At 41.9% G+C, this 13760-nt stretch overlaps 2 non-coding genes across 2 annotated transcripts; one reads left to right on the top strand and one right to left on the bottom strand.

Annotated features, from left to right (window-relative positions):
* Positions 1-4957: 4957 nt before the first annotated feature.
* Positions 4958-5029, top strand: TRNAA-CGC (transfer RNA alanine (anticodon CGC)). The gene has a single exon. It is a non-coding gene; the product is annotated as a tRNA-Ala (tRNA).
* Positions 5030-5319: 290 nt separating this feature from the next.
* TRNAG-GCC (transfer RNA glycine (anticodon GCC)) lies at positions 5320-5390 on the bottom strand. Its single transcript has one exon. It is a non-coding gene; the product is annotated as a tRNA-Gly (tRNA).
* Between the last annotated feature and the right edge of the window lie 8370 nt (positions 5391-13760).

Genomic DNA, 13760 nt, shown 5'->3' on the forward strand with positions numbered 1-13760 from the left:
TATCTGGTTTTGGGATTAGGGTAATGCTGGCTTCATAGAAAGAGCTTGGAAGTGTGCCTTCCTCTTGAATTTTTTGGAATAGTCTGAGAAGGATAGGTTTTAGTTCATCTTTGAATGTTTGGTAAAACTCCCCTGTGAAGCCATCTGGCCCCCAGCTTTTGTTTGCTGGGAGCTTTTTGATCACTGCTTCAATTTCCTCCTTAGGTATTGGCCTGTTGAGATTTTTTTTATTCTTCTTGATTGAGTTTTGGAAGGTCATATTTTTCTAGGAATATATCCATTTCCTCTAGGTTGTTTAGTTTTTTGGAGTAGAGTTGTTCATAGTATTTTTTTTTTTTTTACAATCCTTTGTATTTCTGTGGGGTCTGTTGTTATTTCTCCCCTTAAAAAGGATTTCTTTAGACTTACGCTAATCATACAGCCTAGGGCAGTGGTCGGCAAACTGCCGCTGGCAAACCACATGTGGCTCACGAGCCGTGGTTTGCTGCTCTGTTGAGTAATGAGTTTGCCGACCACTGGCCTAGGGGTACAGATTTAAGGCTGAGATAAACTTGATTTGACTTCTGCTTTCAACATCTCATCTATAGGAACTTGGGCAAGTTAAAATGTTCTTGTGTGTTTGTTTCTCCCTTTGGTACTTCATGCAAAATTCCATTATAAAATTCACTGGGTTGGATTCCAATTTATCTCTGTGTTCCCCTGTGTTTAGTTAAGCACCCAACACATACTTTGCACTCTCTACCCTTGTCATGGTTATTGGAAACTGTAGTTTCCCTAACAGCCATTTTCTTCTTTCCTTCTACATTCACAAATCATTGTCTTTCATCTTCCAATTTTCCTCTTTCGTGTATCATCTTTTTTCTTTTCCAGATCACTTGTGCAGTTTGCGTGTGTAAGTTTTCACTGTCACTTCAATCCCATTCCATTATTAACACATTTTGTTCCTTTACATACCCCCTTTAAGACTTTATTGGGGTATAACTTACATATAAAATTCAACCATTTTAACTGTACAATTAAGTAATTTTGGGTAATTTTACTGAGATGTGAAAACATCACCATAATCCAATTTTAAAATATCTTCATCACTCCAATAGAATCCCTTATGCCTATTTATCTTTAAAGACACATTTTACCAATTTCCCACTTGAAATTGTAAGTCAGCATGTATTAATTATATGCCTATTGAGAACTCAGTGGGTGCTTGGTGCTATGGGAATTCATATAGAATAAAATACAATACCTAATCTCAAGGGGGTCAGCTAGCTGCAAAATGAGACCTCAGTCAGAGACCACCATGAGAAAGTGTGTGTCTTATTTGTAGCTTTTGTGAATGGGCCAGTACTACACGACTACAGAAACTCCTATGGGTGAGCAGATTGTTTAAATTTGGAAAAATCTTTCATACCCCATATACATGGATATTTTTTCTCCTTCCAGTCTTTTTTAAATTTATTTTTTTAAACTTAAGTAAACAGTTGGTTCCTTCCAGTCTTAAAACACACTTTCTTAAACTTACTGATCATTGATAGCTTCCAGAAGTATGGGCTTTTGTAACATCTCCCTTAAATGCCATCTTAAATATGTACCTCCTTCTGTTTCCACATATTTGTAAGCAGAACCTATGTTATAGAATTTTCATCTTTCCAAGTAGGCTCTAACTTACTGTTCAATAAATACTTGTAATTCTAAATGCAAAGTATGGTCACTATAATTTTTCATGTTGGGGTACTTACTGAAAAGAGGAATGTTTATTAACTTTCTCTGAATTAAATGTAACCGGAAGCTTTTTGGGGGGCCCCAGGTTATTATTAATGATAATTAACTGTGGTGATGAAGAATTCTTAGTAGTTATGACCTGAATAGTAAAATAATGTGTTGCAAATTGCCCTAGCTGGTTTGGCTCAGTGGATAAAGCGTCGGCCAGGGGACTGGAGAGTTCTGGGTTTTATTCCGGTCAAGTGCAGATTACACTCCTCCTATCCCTTTCCTAGTGTCTTGTAGAGTCTTTTTAATTAATGGTTGAATTGAGATATAATTGGCATATAACATTGTATTGGTGAGGTATACAGCATAATGATTTAATGTCTGTATATATTGCAAAATGATTAACACAGTAAGTTAACAACCACCACTAAACACCTCTTGTTGACATGCAAATAGTCTTCAAGCAGAGGCTCTCAGGCTTAGCTGCACTTTGGACTAAACAGGGAGTTTAAATAGGTACTGATGTCTGGACCCACTCCTAGAGCTTCTGATTTAATTGGTTGGGATTGGGCTCACACAAGCATCAGCATTTTTAAAGGCTCTGCCAGTAATCCCAATGTGCTGTGAGGAGCAAGAACTGCTGCTTGGACTGCGAATACGCATGCCAGCTCAGAGCCAGCTCTGATGGAAAGATCCTCTACACCTGCTGGACAGAGCGCCAAGAGCTGCAGCAAGAGTGGGGCCGGAACTGTGGAGACAGTGCCAGAGAGCAACGTCACCTGCCTCAAAGTGAGGGCCTAAGATCAGTCGGTGTGAATAGTGTGTGTGTAATGTGTGTGACAGAGAAAGAGAGAGCGACAATGGGGGAAATCGGTCCCCAATCAAGAGAGATATGAGGAGGGTGGAACATAGAACTGAGCTTTTAAATTAATTTATTGTTAATTATAATTGACATAGTATTATATTAGTTTCAGGTGTACAGTACAATGATTCAACATTTATATATCTCGCAAAGTGATCGCAAGTCTAGTAACCACCTGTTACCATACATAGTTATTATGATGTTTTTGACTCTATTCCCCATGCTGTGACCTTGACCCAGCTCCCCTGACACCAAATCTCTCCCCTGCTCCTTCCCAGTTATTGTATAACTGGAAGTTTGTACCTCTTAATCCCCTTTCCCCTCGCTTCACTCCCCCAGCAATGATCAGAACTGGTATTTTTAATATTCCGTTACGTTGGACCTTTAGTCAGCCTCTCTTCACCTGTGAGCAGAGCTGGGACAGTTTTATGCACATACAACATAGTGGCAATTCAACAAGTTTTCCTGACAAGACTGCCTAATTCAAAACCGGGCTTCCTGTTTTATCTTTTCCATCAACCACCGAGGCTGAAAAAACTCCATTGAGTCTTTCTTTTCGATGAAGCCAGTCCCGTAAATCAACTTCACATCCTCTGTTGGCTTCAGAACTTGGCTTCATTTTCTTTATCAAATGCATCTAGTTAGTCCTTGGTCTGGTAGAATAGGAGGAGTGGGCCTTTTACAGGGGGCCTTTTCTGGCTTCAGCTCTGAAATGTCAGAATTTTGTGAGAAAGAAGTCCCAGAAAGGGAGGAGGGCCTCACGTAATGGACAGATTAGCCACAACGTGAGGAAAGGATCCTAAAGAGGATGTCAAGGTGAGGTCACCAGAGGCAAAGTGCTTCTTTTCCAATTACCTTAATATTACAGTTACAGTTTGCACTGGTGAAATCATTGGGATGGAGAAACGACTCTGCCCCTATTTCCTGATTCAGAATCAACTGATGTTCAAATTCTAGGGCCTCAAGATGGAATGCAGGGGTTGCTTTGGAAATGTTCTGGCTTGGAGTGGAGCTCCTTAATGACTGTCCCATGACGTGGCTTTTTTCTTTTCTTTTTTATTTTATTTTTTTTTAGCATTCTGTATTATTGTATTATTAGCTCAGCATGTGGTTTGTTCTAGTTAAAAACAAAATCTGATTAGGAGCCACTATTTGTTTAAATTACCGTAAGCAAACACAGTAACATTTATTTTTAATCTAGGAGTTAATGATGAAGCTTGTGGTTTACCCAGTTTTTTGAAACGTCTGCTTTTCCGCTCTGGCTTTGGGCCTGCTGACCATTTCAAAGGGGCGACTGCTGCCACTAAGGGAGTGGGCGTTCTAGGCCCCCATTGTGCCACCTGTTGAGGTCAGTCTTAGCCCTGGTGGTTGAAGTGACCTTGACCCAGCTCCCCTGACACCAAGTCTCCCTCTCCCCGGCTCCTTCCCATGAGAGTGTCTGAGGCTTCTACCACCCATCCTTCTCCTGTGTGGGGTGGTAGCAGTCTAAACTGCTTCGGGAGGGACAAACACATACCATCTAACTGTAAATAGCTCACGCTATTTACCCAGCAGGCAAACAACTGGAGAGGAGCAGTTTCTTCCTTTGGGGCTGGAGTGCGGTTGGTGGTTAGGGAAGTTTCAGAGGAATTCGAAGGTGTTCAGTGACTTGCATTACCATCACAGCAATCAGTCAGATGGGTCCAAGATGTAAATATCAAACAGAGAAAAACCCATCTTGAGCAAGTCACTCGCCCTGACTTTATCAATCATTTACATATAATTAAACCACAAAGAGAGTAGCGGTGTCATTTTCTTTCTTTCCGTCTAGGCCCCAGGAAAAAGAAGAGCATGTTGCGAAATCATTTTCATCTCCAAGAGTTGTCTGGAACGCCCACATGCCACCCATTTGCAGAGATTTGGCGCGAACACGTCTTTTTCCGGGGATGAGGGTTTATTTCGGGGGTTGTTATAAGGTTTTCGGGTTCGCACAGAAAGTCCCCACCGCTCCGCTTCAGAAACAGGTCTCCTGAGGCACCAGGGAGACACTGGCATCCCTGATGCTGGGTCCCCGGAGTCTCCACCCGCCTGAAGGAGGCACCCGGACTTCCGTCTCTCCCGCTCGGACGGCGGGTTCGTGGCGGGGCGAGGTGCCCGATTGTCCTTTACCCAAACCCCAGGCGCCCGGCAAGAGTGCACAGAGGCTGGTAGGTCCTCGCTGGGTCCTACGCTGCTGGCTGCGCGGGGTCCAGATGCATCACGGAAAGCAGCTAAACACGGGGGCAGGAGGGGTAGAAATGTGCTACAGAAGCACGCACCAGAATGAACACTTAAGAAATTAGTGCAGAAAGGTGACCAGTAAAAAGGAGAATGAATGAAAGTCTATTCCAGGGAGAGAGATTCTGGCTGGGGGATGTAGCTCAGTGGTAGAGCGCGCGCTTCGCATGTGTGAGGTCCCGGGTTCAATCCCCGGCATCTCCAAACAGCCATCGTCTCTTTTTTTTCCCCTTCTATTCATATCCTACAAGGACACAATACATAACTTTTGCTCTCATGGTTTATAGGACGTCCCCCCATAAAAATCTAAAAGGGAAGCCGAAAACCAGTAAAGCTTAGAAAAACAGCTGTTTCGGTTCTCAAAGTAAAAGTGAAACGGGAAATTTGCCGTGGTTCATTTCTTTATTTGCATAAGGCAAACATTTTGTATCGTTACTGAAGGCGTTTTGAACACCTAAAGACATGTAAGCGAAAATGAAAGCAAAACTGCAAGTTGCATTGGCCGGGAATCGAACCCGGGCCTCCCGCGTGGCAGGCGAGAATTCTACCACTGAACCACCAATGCCTACAGGTGCGAGGTTTCTCCAGATTCACCTAAAAGAGATATTTCCGTATGAGTATTGTAATATTTCTGAAATTATATAGTATTTATGTATTCAGTGTTAGAGAAAGCAATGTAATGCTTAATTAAATAATTATCAAAATATTGAGAACACATTAACATTTACAAAAAATTTCATTCATTTGTGTTGAACTTTATGAGGAGATACTTCTGAAGCTGTCCTTGGTGAAGGAGACAAATGAAAATGTTGTTATGTATATACAGAATTACACAACTACCTATCTGTATTTTTAGATATTTAGATAATTTAAAATAACTTATCCTCTCCCCCCCTCCCTTTTGTCAGGAATTTGGAGTAGGGACAAGGAAACAGTGAAGGGGAACTGGGATCCTGAACCAAATTATAAGGACAAATTGTGATGTGAACAGGGAACTTTGAAGCATTGGCGATTCTAGCCAAGTGACCTAATTCTTTAAACTGCCCTTTCTTTCTTTATAAAAGACTTTTCAACATTAACATATGAATCTGATCTCTTATCCTTAGTTTCCATGAAAAGTAAAAATTGAAAACCATACAACGAGGATAGATGAGGAGGAGAAGGTAAAGTGAAAAAATGCATTTATGGAAATGAATCTAAATATATGATAGAAAGCTCTGGATTTAGGCATCATTGGCTCTTTATCTCTGGGAAGAAAATTTCCAACAATTTTCAAAATCACTGAAGACCGAGGAGGATTTGGGGGGAAAGTATTAGAAATTAACAGTAAACACATAGCAGTGTCTATGTGCTAAGGCCATGTAAGTACATTACACATGGACGTTAATCCATCAAGGTAAGTATTATAATTACTTCAACTTAATAAATGAGGAAACTGAGGCTCATGGAAAGATTGGAACACATGTAGTATCATATTTAACATCTAGGTGCTTAGCCACCACCCTGTTTGGCCTACAACAGACTAAATCACTGAGTACTTGCACCAGAAATATTGTATTTAACTCAGGATATTCTAGATGAAGAATAGTAGAGTGAGAAACATCATAAAAGGCTACTGAAATAATGTAAGAATTTCTGTTAAAATTTATTTTTAAGGACTTTTTAGCATATGGATGCAGAAAAATATTGAAGACAAATACATTACAGGATTATAAAACATAGGAGATATGAAGAGATTAGGGAAGCAAAAAATCTAGACTATAATTCTAAATAACCTGTTAAAAAAAAACAAGGTCAAATCATTTTACCTCTCTGAGCCTCAGTTCTTTAAAATGAGAGAACTGGAGGAGAACTGTGGTCTTTAAATTGCATTCTGAAGGGCTCTAGCTTTCCAGAAGGGCTTCAGGGCCATTGGCTGGTAAGGCCTCCACCAGCTTATGTTTATACTCTCCCATTTATTTGCATTTGTTTGATGAGTTACACGTCTGAAGTAAAAAAATAATTAAATAAAATTGAAAAGCCCTGAACTAAATGACCTAAGTTCCTTTGAACTCCGGAATACTATGATTGGAAATAAAATAACAATCTAAAAAAAAAAAAAAGACAACCCTCTGTGTGAGAAACACTACCAAAAGTTTAAAACAGGTGGAAGGAATCAAAAATCAAATAAGAAGTATGATGTAATGGCAAACATTATTAGTCGCCTACCAAAGGTCATTTTACTTCCTTTCTTACTAAAAGTTGGGGCCAATCTACCTCACCCCAGGGACAAATGTGGTACACTAAGCCAGTATCCCATTTTCCTTTCCAAAGATCTATCTGGGATGGTTTTCTGACGGTTCCTGCCAATGAGAGGGACGTATAGTCACCTAGTAGGAGCTTCTGAGAAGGGATGGGAAATCTCTTCTGCCTTATTTTCCTGCTTGTAACACTGCCATATGAGGTATGCTTGGAGCTCCCCAACATCTTGCGACTTGAAGACTGACTGAGGGTGACCCAGCAGAAGGATGGAAAGATGCGCTGCGATTGTATTGATTTAATACACACAGCTTATTTCTGTCCCAGGTTACTATCCTGGGATGTTCTCCTTTCAGACTTTTGGTTAAGTAAGACAATGACAGCTCTCTATTGTCCAAGCCCCATGGAGTTGGCATTTTGTTACATGTAGCCAAAATCATTCAGGGAGAGTGTGTGTGTGTGTGTGTGTGTGTGTGTGTGTCCATCAGTTCACACACTTTCTTATACAAGTCTTAGACAAATCTATTCTGTACAGAATAAATACCTTGAGTAAGGCTAACTTTGAGTTAACTAAATGCCTTGAGTAATACCTGGGTAAGGCTAACTTTCCCCCAAATCTGTTTTCCTCTGTCACAATGGTAGAAATGTGAAACAGGTCTAGCCAAATATTTCCCTCCCCACTATATTTAGAGATGGATATGTGACCACACCAGGGACAATCAAATCTTTACCAAAAGTTTCTTGCCAGAGCTATTAGCAAAGACTGTCTTTCACCTGAGTGAACAAACAGGTGTAATTTGTAGCTGAGATGGCAAACATCTCTAATATGACACTGAGCCCCTAGAAGCAGCTGGGCCTGACTGGAACAAATTCTAGATTTTGGTTTATGAGAATCAGTAGGTTGTCTTTATTTTTTAAAGTTAGTTTAAGTAGCATTTATATTTCTTGCATCTGAACAACATAAATTGAGAGACTATTTTACCATGAACATAGTAAATTTAGAGAACTCATTACCCCAGAATGTGGTAAAGGCTGAAAATGTGAAAGTATAAGAAACTCTTAGAGAAATTCATCAATGGTAGAATTACAAAGGGACAATGAAACCCATGAGAAAAATTGGTTGAAATAATGTTAATTCGGTAGCAAGGGAAGCCAGTGAAGATTTTTTCAACAGAAGGATCAGATCATTTGAAGGGATGACACGGCCAACAGTGTGTTAGAGAAGTGAAAGTTTAAAATAGAGAAATTCACCCAGGAGGTAGTTCAATGGCAGTGGAGAGGCAATGAGGTCCTGAACCAGGGTGAGAACTCTAGCATGAGGTTCATGGCAAGGCAGAATGAGGAAGAAAAATGAATGTAGGAATCTAGCCTAAGTGACAGGCAGAACAGTGGTGTAATGTCAGGAAGTCATGAGGAGAAAGGCCTGGAAGCAACAGGGTGGAGTAAAATGTTTACTCTTGAAAAGACTATACAAGTAGGTGGTGATGCCTACTGGGCAGGTGACATCAAGATCTGGAGAAATAAGGCTGCAGAGGTGGAGTTGAGAGTCAACTGCACAGAAGTGAAAGGTAAGAATGGAGAGGTGGAGGAAATCACAGAAAGAGAAGAGAGCTGAGGATAGAGACTTGGGGAAGATCTATTTTAAGGAGTGGAAGGAGTGGAGGAGCCAGAGGTAGAGAAACAGAAGAGTGGGGTGTCAAGGCTTCTTCAGGCCAGCACAGCCTTCTCCCCTTTTCTAAATCTCGGTAACACATTATGACAGATGCATGTATTATTATATTTCACAGATATACTCTATATTAATTCAGTTTCACATCTTAGATGCTATGGCAGACAGTGATTTTGTCATTGGTATGGTCAAGCAGGGGAAGACCACAAGATAGCCAACAGTGCCTTCTGGGTGGCACACACTAACACTTTTTCTAGTCTGCTGTGATCCCATGCTCTGTTGAGCGGCCCCACTGAGGTGGGTACAAAGGAAGAAAGCAGGGAGTTCCATGACATGTTACACAATTGTCTCATTTAGGAAACCTGGTCATTGTGACAGCCCAATGGGCAGGCAGGGGATTGTAAGTTGCATCATATCAGTCAAGACACCTAGTCCCTGATTGCTGCTGGCTCACTGTGCAAATGTGGCCAGATTTATATCATCTGAAGAAAGCAAACCATTAAGAAACAGAAATAGTTCATATAATACACAGCCACCAAAGCAATGACTTTTTTTTTTTTTTTTAACTTGTGAGCGATTGTATTGATTTAATACACACAGCTTATTTCTGTCCCAGGTTACAAACTAGCCCTGGGGAAATGGTGGAGCCAGTCATTTGGATTGCCCTTTACTGGCTGGGAATTAAATCATTACTTATTCCGTTTTAGAATCACAAGTAGTACCCCAAGGCCTACTTTCCTAAGAATCAAACCAAGGCCTGGAAATGAAGAATCCAGGTGTGGTGCTCGGATGCATGCAGATGTTGAGAAGGCAGCATTTTCCCTGAAAAGCTGTCACTGCAAAATCTTCTTGCTCCTGATCTGCCCATTCCTTGCTCTCCAGCATGTCTCAACTGGACGACAAGTCTGGTTTCCCCTATTAAAACGGCACTGAAGTTCACTGGTCCTCCACATGCCCATCCCTCTACCTAGTGTAGAGCTTTACCAGCTCACTCCCAAGGCTACCTGGGAAACCTCGGATTTATGTCCTTTGCCATCCTGCCTGCTGCTACCAGTTGAATTTTTTTCCTCCCTCTCCTACTCCTTCCCACTTCTCCCTTTCTCTCTCTTTTCTTATCTCCTTAATTTTTGAAAATTCAATCATTCCTTTATTGCTGGTTCAAGAATTGATTTAATTTTAAACCCATACAGAGTCCTCAGGGTGGAGGAAATGTGGGTGTAGATTTCTTTTCTCCTTTTCTTGATACCCATCACTGGGCACAGCATTTATTTAAATACTTGAGCTGTGCCCCTTGACTACCCACCATCTAACTGCAGAAATGGCCATCCTCTCCTTCCTAAGGGCTCTCTCTTCTTCCTCACAAGTCATGTGGTCTTTTAAAATTTGCTTGTTTTTATAAATAACCCATGCATAGGATGCAAAATTTAAAAAGTATAAGAGTATGTGTTAAAATTTGGTGGTTACAAGATAGGAGGGGAGTTGGGAGATGGATGATAAAGGGGAAATGATTAAGAAGTACAAATTGGTAGTTATAAAATAGTCATAGGGATGTAAATTACAGCAGAGTTAATATAGTAAACTAGAGGCCCAGTGCATGAAATTCGTGCACGGAGGGGGGTGGTTCCTCAGCCCGGCCTGCACCCTCTCCAATCTGGGACCCCTCTGGCTGAAAAAGCCCCCCCCCACCCCCGAATGCTGGTTTAGCCGATCGGGCCTAAACCAGCATTCGGACATCCCTCTTGCAATCTGGGACGACTGGCTCCTAACCACTTGCCTGCCTGCCTGCCTGCCTGATCGCCCCTAACTGCCCTCCCCTGCTGGCCTTCATTATCTTGCCCCTGCCTCTGCCTGCCTGATTGCCCCTAACTGCCCTCCCTTGCTGGCCTGATCTTGCCTCCAACTTCCCTCCCCTGCTGATCCTGATTGCCCCTAACCCCATACTGCCCTGATCTCGCCCCCAACCGCCCTCCCCTACCAGCCTGATTGCCCCTAACCCCATGCTGCCCTGATCTCGCCCCCAACCACCCTCCCCTACCAGCCTGATTGCCCCTAACCCCATGCCATCCTGATCTCGCCCCAACTGCCCTCCCCTACCAGCCTGATTGCCCCTAACTGCCTCTGCCTCAGCCCCCACCACCATGGCTTTGTCTGGAAGGAAATCAAATGTCTGGAATATGGCTGGTCGACCCGGTCTAATTAGCATATTACCCTTTTATTAGTATAGATAGATTATATAGGATAGGATTGCTTAAATGGGGCGGGGAGGGGGCTTTTTCAGCAGGAGGAGATGCTCTTGGCAGACAAAAACACATAATCCCTATATCTGGACTGATAGCCAGCCATATGCACTATACCACCAAATCAGTCATTAAAAAATTGAATCACTTTCTTACACCTTACACCAAACAGCTGCTGCCCTTAAAACCCCTCCTCAGCCCCTACCTTAGGTTCTGCCTTTGCAGGTCACCCAGAGTAGGTTCTAATTGGTCAGTTTCTATGCCAGTCAGCATCAAAAGCTCCACCTCCGAGGCAGCCATAGGCACCTCGCAGTTCACCCAGATTTGGTTCTGATTGGTCAGTTTCTATGCCAGTCAGCGTCAAAAGCTCTGCCTCCTAGGCAGCCATTGGCTCCTCACATTTCACCCAGATTTGGTTCTGATTGGTTGGTTTCCTTGCCAGGCAGCATCTCTGGGCCTATCTCTGGGCCTGATCAGAGGGACGGGGCTGATCAGCAGCTACCCCAGGCTGCTGGCCAGCGGGCTGAACTGCTGACCTCTGGGAGAAAGAGAGAGGCTTGGCTGCTGGCAAGGCCCGGAGAGAGAAACAAGGTCTGATCCGCTTCTCTCTTCAGGCCTAGCCAGCAGCCATGGCCACTTGCTGATCAGCCCCACCTCTCTCTCTCTCTAAGAGGTCAGTAGTTCAGCCAGCAACTACAGAGTCCTCATGAAACATTATAGTATAGTAGGTCATAAAACGGTCTAATTTCCCTGTGTTCAAACCTGCCCACCCAGAGCCCACTCTGCTGGTGCTGACAATCCAGAGCATCTCCTCTTCCAAATCTTGGCTTTTTAGGGGTGTGAATTCTGTGGTTTCCTCTTCCCTATTGCCCTGGACTTGTCAACTTTCTTGCTTCTTGGTACTCCCTCTTCTGGGCATTTATCTCTAACTGAAAGCTCTGTAGGCTTAGTTCAACTCACTTGTGAGGATCCCCATTGGTTGCCACTGGGCAATGCTTTTTACAACTGTCTGCCCCCTCAACATTTTGCACAAATTTAGTTTTCTGTCTATACTAACATAATGGACAAATCCATCTTTTAAGTTGTTCATAAATACCTTAAGCTTTTTCCTTCCAGGATTGAGTTATCCTGGCAGTGAAGTTGTGGAAGGAAGATATCTCAATAGAAACTTACAGATTTAACTTTTATTGAACACTAAGAACCATTAACACATGTGTTTTATTTTTTATTTACACTCCTTTATTGCAAGGGGCTGTACTGCAAAGTCATATATATACTGTTTGTCTATTTTGCTCCTTAGCACTCACAACCATCTTATCTTCAGTTTGTGCTTAAAAGGTTAATACTGCTATTAGTTACTTGGAGACCTCTTCACTCTTCCTCTTTCCTCTATAATATGTATACAATATTTACCCAAAAAGGATATTGTGCTGGTGAAAGGAATATTCCACTTGGTCAATTAACCGAATGTCTAACACAGGCTACTTATTTCCAATTTAATGTGATTTTTCTCACTTCTAAGATGGAATCTATGTAGTAGAAGAAAAACAACAGTGTTGATGAAAATAAGTAAAACTACATATAGTATTTTTTAAAAATATTTTTATTGATTTCAAAGAGAAAGGTGGAGAGAGAGAGGGAAAGAGAGAGAGAGAGAGAGAGAGAGAGAGAGAGAGAGAGAGAAAAACATCAATGAGGAGAGAGCATTATTGATTGGCTGCCTCCTGCAGACCCCATACTGGGGATTGAGCCCAATTAAGCCTGCAACCCAGGTATGTGCCCTGACCAGGAATCAAACCATGATTTCCTGGTTCACAGGTTGATGCTCAATCACTAAGCCACACTGGCTGGGCACTGCATATAGTATTTTTTTTTAAATATATTTTATTGATTTTTTACAGAGAGGAAGGGAGAGGAAAAGAGAGTTAGAAACATCAATGAGAGAGAAACACCAATCAGCTGCCTCCTGCACACCCCCTACTGGGGATGTGCCCGCAACCAAGGTACATGTCCTTGACCGTAATCGAACCTGGGACCCTTGAGTCCGCAAGCCGACGCTCTATCCACTGAGCCAAACCAGTCAGGAAGCAAAATAATTACTACCCAAAACCAGAACAAGTCTAGTTAACAGATGAAAAAACTAGGGTTTAAGATCCTTCAAAAAGTAAGTAGAGGGTTGGTGTTCTGCCTCCAGAGTTTATACTTTTGACAACTGGCCTATACCGCATAACAAATTTACTCTGATTTGTGCAACTTTTCAGTCATATTAAGCTCTATATATTAAATAATGTAGCAGTGAACATTTCTAGCAGTTTTTCCTTTAGCACCAAGTAGTTGGAAGACATCAAGCTAATAAGATGTCTTCTACTCTGACCTTAAGAAGTCATCAAAACTGAAGTTGTTCCTCAGAAAGGTAAGAAATTCTAAATATAATTGCCATATTCTGACTCAATGATCCTAAATTATAGAACCAAGATATATAAAAATAACATTTAAATTTTAAATCATTGATAAGAATTCTTCCCATGGAATTCTTTGTAAGTTTTAAGAAATATGCCTGGCCAGAAAAATATGTTGGGTGAAAAGCCAACCCCACTCAGATATTAAGTAGTTTCCTTCACTCAGTGTAGCATCCTGAGTGAAAGTGCTTGCTCAAGTCAGTTGAGAACACTGGTAACCACCCAAAGATTCCACTAGCAGTGTTGAGTAATAAAGATGTAAGCTTTATCAGTCCACCTTAGAAAGTACTACAGACAGTTGTGTGAAACTATTGTGGCATGGTATAATGATT

This window comes from Eptesicus fuscus, chromosome 11 (genome assembly GCF_027574615.1).
Source record: "Eptesicus fuscus isolate TK198812 chromosome 11, DD_ASM_mEF_20220401, whole genome shotgun sequence".
Taxonomy (NCBI): Eukaryota; Metazoa; Chordata; class Mammalia; order Chiroptera; family Vespertilionidae; genus Eptesicus; species Eptesicus fuscus.